Source organism: Lithobates pipiens, unplaced genomic scaffold (genome assembly GCF_037356315.1).
Source record: "Lithobates pipiens isolate NorthernLeopardFrog02 unplaced genomic scaffold, aLitPip1_a1.2 Scaffold_22, whole genome shotgun sequence".
Taxonomy (NCBI): Eukaryota; Metazoa; Chordata; class Amphibia; order Anura; family Ranidae; genus Lithobates; species Lithobates pipiens.
Genome location: NW_027507784.1, coordinates 239424052 through 239430283, shown reverse-complemented (window position 1 = coordinate 239430283; position 6232 = coordinate 239424052). Strand labels below are relative to the sequence as shown.

The following is a 6232-nucleotide window of genomic DNA, read 5'->3' as shown; positions in this document are numbered from 1 at the left end:
CCATCCTTATTGCGCAGCGCGACTCACGCATGTGCAGTAAGGAACCAGGAAATGAAGCCGAAAGGTGTCCTTATTTTAAAAGTCAGCAGCTGCTGTATTTGTAGCTGCTGGCTTTTAAAAAAAAAAAAACGGCGGAACTCCCGGCGGACTCCCGCTTTATCCAATACATATTTTATGTTATTCATATTCATATTCATATTATTATTATTATTTTTATTATTATTATATAGTAGTGGTTTTATCAATATTATTATTCAATAAGTAAAACAATTCTTCTTCTTTAATAATGTATACTGTGTTTTCCATAGATGTAGAAAGATTTCATTTTAAATGTTGAACTTTAGATGACCTCTCTATCAGAAATCATGAATCAGACCGAGACAGAAGTACAATTAAATCACACTTGTTTATTGAATAAAAATAAAAAGGTAAATAGAGAAAGCGTAGTCAAAGCATAGCCAGAGTCCAGTAACCGGAACTGAGTAGTCAGCCAGGCCAGAGTTCAATAACCAGATCGGGTAATCAGCCAGGCCAAAAGTCAGGGATCCAAGTAGAGCAACAGCAATCAGGATAAGGAGCCAGAAGGGTTGTCAGCAAGCCAGTCTTTAAACAGAACCGCAGGAGATGGTTTCTTGTGATGTGACCAAAGCGAAGGCAGAAGTGAAGTGAGCAGGACAGCTTTAAGTAGGCAGGTCAGACAAGCATGATCAGGAACAGCTGGTAACTGTGGAGAGAGATGAGAGCTGGCAATTAGCCGACAGCTGAACAGCCCACCCAGAGAAGGAAGGGCTAATCCAACCCTGACACTCTCTGCTTCTTTCTCATACTTTTTATAAGATAGTTTACTAGGTGAAAGTTCATTGGGATAGTTCATCGTTTTAGTTTTTAAGTAAGCGCTAATTAGAAAAGAAAACACTTGACAGCAGATAAATTACAAGAGATAAGATAAGAACATCTTATACAGGGGGTTTAGAAATAATTAGGGGGAATATGGGAAATTATGTACAGAACATTAAATTAAGTTTGACACGGTCAAACAAAGGTCTGCTTTTGCCCTCATTAAAACTGATACAGTACTTTTACACATAGGAGTATGTAGTAACACATATAACACATCTGGTGGGGTTATTGAAAGTTCATTATCTCAAAGTCATAGATCTGTATTTTTGAAGTTAGTTAAACCTTATCAAGGTGAGGAGGGTCCAATTTAACACAGCTGGGTGCCAGACTGTCTCTACACAGGTGTTTTTAATTGGACACAACCAGTTATAAATCACGTTAATGAACATATAGGAATTCTGGGAGTGAATACGTTTGTCTGGCTGTAGAACAGGTGTCATATTTATAGTTAGTTACATTGACTTAGATCTTAGCGACCAATCATATCTAAGAGAGATGGTTAAGATAAGGCTTGAAAAAGGGTATATAAATGCAAGCTCTAGAATTTTTAGACAGACAAGTCAGATAGGCTTCTATCAGGCTGACTGTTTGTCTATGCAGCCCTATTGCAAGGGTGGCAGACGGTCAGAACCAATAGGCAAATATCTGTCCGTAACTTGTCTCCTCGTACGAGTCAAATAGAGAAGACTTCTTAACTTGTTCCAGAGTGTGGTCTCCGCTGAATTTCCCTCACAAACTTGGTCAAGCTGGAACCCAGAACTCTGTGAGGGGACCGGACCACCGGTTGATCGTCTGGTCCCTATCAGGTGACAGGTTCCAAAGAATTGTCAGAAAAGACCCATTCTGGTTCAAGGTGAGAACAATTCACAATTGTTTCAATTTGGTTAGAGAATAAGAATACCTATAGCTAATATGCTTGCATTGTAAGAAACTGTATAGATTAGACCTGGATCTTGTAATATTTTGAACATAACCCTGTATGTTACCAGTTGTTAATAAACCTGCATTGCTGAAATTCTGCCTGGCTTGATACTTTAATATTCTACTTCAAAAAGAAAAATTGTCATTTAAAACTGATCACGGCTGTAATGAATTGTCGGGTCTCAGCCATATAGATAAAACTAATTGAAAAAGAGAACATGGGATCCCCCCAGTCCATTACCAGGCCCTTTGGATCTGGTATGAATATTAAGGGAAACCCCGAACCAAAATTTAAAAAAATTATTGCATCCTTTGGGTCTGATATGGAAATTAAGGGGAACCCTGCGTCAAAAAAAATGGCATAGGGTCCCCCACAAAATCCATACTAGACGCTTTAGGTTTGGTATGGATTTTTAGGGGAACCCTGCACCAAAATGAAAAAAAATGGTGTAGGGGTCCCCCTAAAATCCTTACCAGACCCTTATCCGAGCAAACAACCTGGCAGGCCGCAGGAAAAGATGGGGTGATGAGAGAGCACCCCCCCCCTTCTGAAAAATACCAGGCCACATGACCTCAACATGGGGAGAGTGCTTTGGGGTGCCCCCCCAAAGCACCTTGTCCCCATTTTGATGGGGACAAGGGCCTTATCCCCACAACCCTTGCCCAGTGGTTGTGGGGGTCTGCAGGCGGGGGCTTATAGTAATCTGGAAGTCCCCTTTAACAACTGAACCCCCAGATCCTGGCCTTCCCCCAGTGTGAATTGGTAATGGGTACATTGTAACCCTACCATTTCACACAAAAAAGTGTCAAATGTTAAAAAAGACAAGAGACATTGTGGGACAAGTCCTTTATTAAAAAATAAAAATGTCTTCTATGGTTATCTAAGTTTGGAAAAAATAAAGAACAGGATTTGTAAACATATACAATGTATTTAATGATTGCTATATTTTCAACATCAGCACCTTAGTGATCGTGTGTAGTAATCAGATAATACAAAAATATATATGAAGAAGTTGTATAGGTACTCACCATATGTGTTGCATAAAGGTTTTCATGAACATCCACAGCATCCAATGGAGGACTGGTCAGCTGCAGCTCCACAGAGGCCAGGAAGGGGGCAGAAGGAGAGCTGGGACAGGAAGAGAAGGGAAAATGGAAAAAAAAAAAAAAAGAGGACTAGGAAAGGCACAAAGGAGCTTCAAAAAGTGGAAGGAGTCCCCAGCTGTCACAGCAGTTCCACAAAGGGCACCTCCAATGGCGCATGTCCCCACTCCATAGAGGGGTAGGACAGGACCAATTCAATTATGACATTATTGTCACTAGAAAAAATACAAAAATCAATTGCAATGTAAAGAAGCCTGTGATAATTTTGATAAACTGGTGATCTCTATGGATGCATTCAAAGAAATGCACAAATCTAAAAGGCAATGTCTACAGGTGAGAGCATACCTACCCAGAATCCTAGCTCTCAGATGTATTTCCACAGATCGGGGGCAATTTAAATCAGTCAGTCAGAGATCCCGTTAAGGTTAAATTAAAACCTCCTTCTGATGTATCAAGTAAGTCTTTGGATCTGAGAAAATCAAACACAAAGAAAATACAAATTGTTGGTTTTCAGATCCCATAATGAGCCCATGAAAGTAGACATAATAGTAACAACAACTGATCAGGGAGTAGCTTACCAGACTGCATCTAATGCCCCAGGATATCTGTGGTATGCTGCAAGCAGGAAGAGGTAATGGAAGACACCTGTTTAAATATATGGGGCATGCCTAGATCAGATCGATTGATCTGAAAGGGAGGTGCCAAACAGAGTGCATTACCAATAGATGAGCGCCCCCCCAAGTGCAGAGGCACATGGTGCCACCCCCAAAACGCCACTTGATAGAAAGAGGAAGGAGTGGCGTTGTGACAGGGGCGTCACTTGGCGTGAGTGCGTCACTTGGCGTGAGTGCGTCACACCGCTCAATGCAGGGGAGAGCCTGCACAACGCATCGGTGATGCCACCCTGCGCCAAGGTCTCACGACACAGACCCGGCATGTCCGTCACCATGGAGACCAGGGCAACAAACTGCTGGAAGTAAGGGAGGCCGGTGTCCTATCATATATGGTCCCCCATCGGATAGTGTCCTCTGTGTACTGCGCATTGCAGTACACAGCACACACAGATTCCGAAAATAGCCGAGGATGAACGGCGCCTGCGCCGTGAGTCCAGGTTCTATCCCCACCATCCAAGTCGACATAGAGTTAGAATATAAAAGAGCCGAGCGCCACGAGGTGGAGCCCGAAGGGTGGCGAGCGAAGCTCCTCTAATTTTCCCAACCCTATGTCCGCTTGGATGGTGGGGCTACCACCTCCACTCACGCCGTTCATCTTCAGAGATTTTCCTAAGCTTCTTCTGCATGCGCAGTATGGGGCAGACACTATATGATGGCAGGACACTATCTGCCAGAACACCGGCCATGTCAATAAAGACATCCCATGCCCCCCCCTCCCTATACTAAGTGGAAGCTGCGGTGACGGAGGGGATTGGATATATAGTAAGAAACAATCCAACCCACCTGTGAAGTTCCTGGTCTGTCCGCAGCTGAAACAGACCGATTCCAAGGATGCCAGGATAGATTAACACAAGAAGAACATAATAATCATATACAATTATATGCCAACAGTACAATGCATTACACAATCTGAAAATACATGCAGAGTATTAAATACACAGCATATGATCAAAACCAGAATAGCAAGGAAAACCCTAAAAAAGAAAAAATACATACTGCACAGGTTAGCGAAAAGACAAGGGCCCCACTGTGACTAAAATGAACCAGAAGGTAAGCCCCCCGCCCGCCGACCCCCACAACCACCTGGCAAGGTTTTGTGGGGATGAGGCCCTTGCATCCAAAGCATCCTCCCCATGTTGAGGGCATGTGGTCTGGTACAGTTCAGGAGGGGGGGCACTCTCTCGCCCCCCTTTTCCTGCAGCCTGCCAGGTTGAATGCTCAGATAAGGGTCTGGTATGGCTTTTGGGGGGGACCTCTGCGCCATTAAAAAAAAAAGGCGCAGATTCCCCTTAATTTCCATATCAGAAACGAAGGGCCTGGTACGGATTTTAGGAGGACCTGCGTGCAATTATTTGTGGTTTCCCTTAATATTCATACTAGACACAAAGGGCCTGGTAATGGACTGGGGGGGGGGGGATCCCATGCTCTTTTTTTCGATGAGTTTTATCTATATTGCTGAGACCCTACAATTCATTACAGCGGCAAATGACATTGACAAATTTTCCTTTAGAAATGTAATTTTGCTGTGGTACTGTTCTAAATACGGGAAAAATGCACCACTTTACAGGCATACTATAGACACCCCCAGGCACAATATTTAAATGAATATTTCATTTTTATTGTATCACTTTAAGCATTATTAAAATCATTGCTCCAGAAAAAAAGTCTGTTTTTAAAACTTTTTTTTGCATTGATACATGTCCCCTTGGGCAGGACCCGGGTCCCCAAACACTTTTTATCACAATAACTTGCATATAAGCCTTTAAAATGAGCACTTTTGATTTCATGTTCATGTCCCATAGACTTTAGCAGTGTCCAAATTTTTTGCCTGTTTGGATGTTCTGGTGCGAACCGAACTGGTGGGTGTTTGGCTCATCATAGTTACATAGTAGGTGAGGTTGAAAAAAGACACAAGTCCATCAAGTCCAACCTATGTGTGTGATTATATGTCAGTATTACATTGTATATCCCTGTATGTTGTGGTCATTCAGGTGCTTATCTAATAGTTTCTTGAAACTATCAATGCCCCCCGCTGAGACCACACCTTGGAAGAGAATTCCATATCCTTGCCGCTCTTACAGTAAAGAACCCTCTACACACGTATGGTACTTGTATATTGAAAGCATATCCCCTCTCAAGCGTCTCTTCTCCAGAGAGAATAAGTTCAGTTCTCGCAACCTTTCCTCATAACTAATATCCTCAAGACTCTTTATTAGCTTTGATGCCCTTCTTTGTACTCGCTCCATTTCAAGTACATCCTTCCTGAGGACTGGTGCCCAGAACTGGACAGCATACTCCAGGTGCGGCTCGGACCAGAGTCTTGTAGAGCGGGAGAATTATCATTTTATCTCTGGAGTTGATCCCCTTTTTAATGCATGCCAATATTCTGTTTGCTTTGTTAGCAGCAGTTTGGCATTGCATGCCATTACTGAGCCTATCATCTACTAGGACCCCCAGGTCCTTTTCCATCCTAGATTCCCCCAGAGGTTCCTCCCCCCAGTGTATAGATTGCATTCATATTTTTGCCACCCAAATGCATTATTTTACCTTTTTCTACATTAAACCTCATTTGTCATGTAGTTGCCCACCCCATTAATTTGTTCAGATCTTTTTGCAGGGTTTCCACATCCTGC

General features: G+C 42.8%; 1 long non-coding RNA gene across 1 annotated transcript in view; it reads right to left on the bottom strand.

Moving 5' to 3' along the window:
- Positions 1 to 436: 436 nt before the first annotated feature.
- Positions 437 to 6232, bottom strand: part of LOC143925495 (uncharacterized) — a 58081-nt gene continuing 52285 nt past the window's right edge. Inside the window, exon 3 of the long non-coding RNA XR_013262010.1 lies at positions 437 to 724. This is a non-coding gene — a long non-coding RNA (uncharacterized LOC143925495). The remainder of the gene's footprint in view (positions 725 to 6232) is intronic.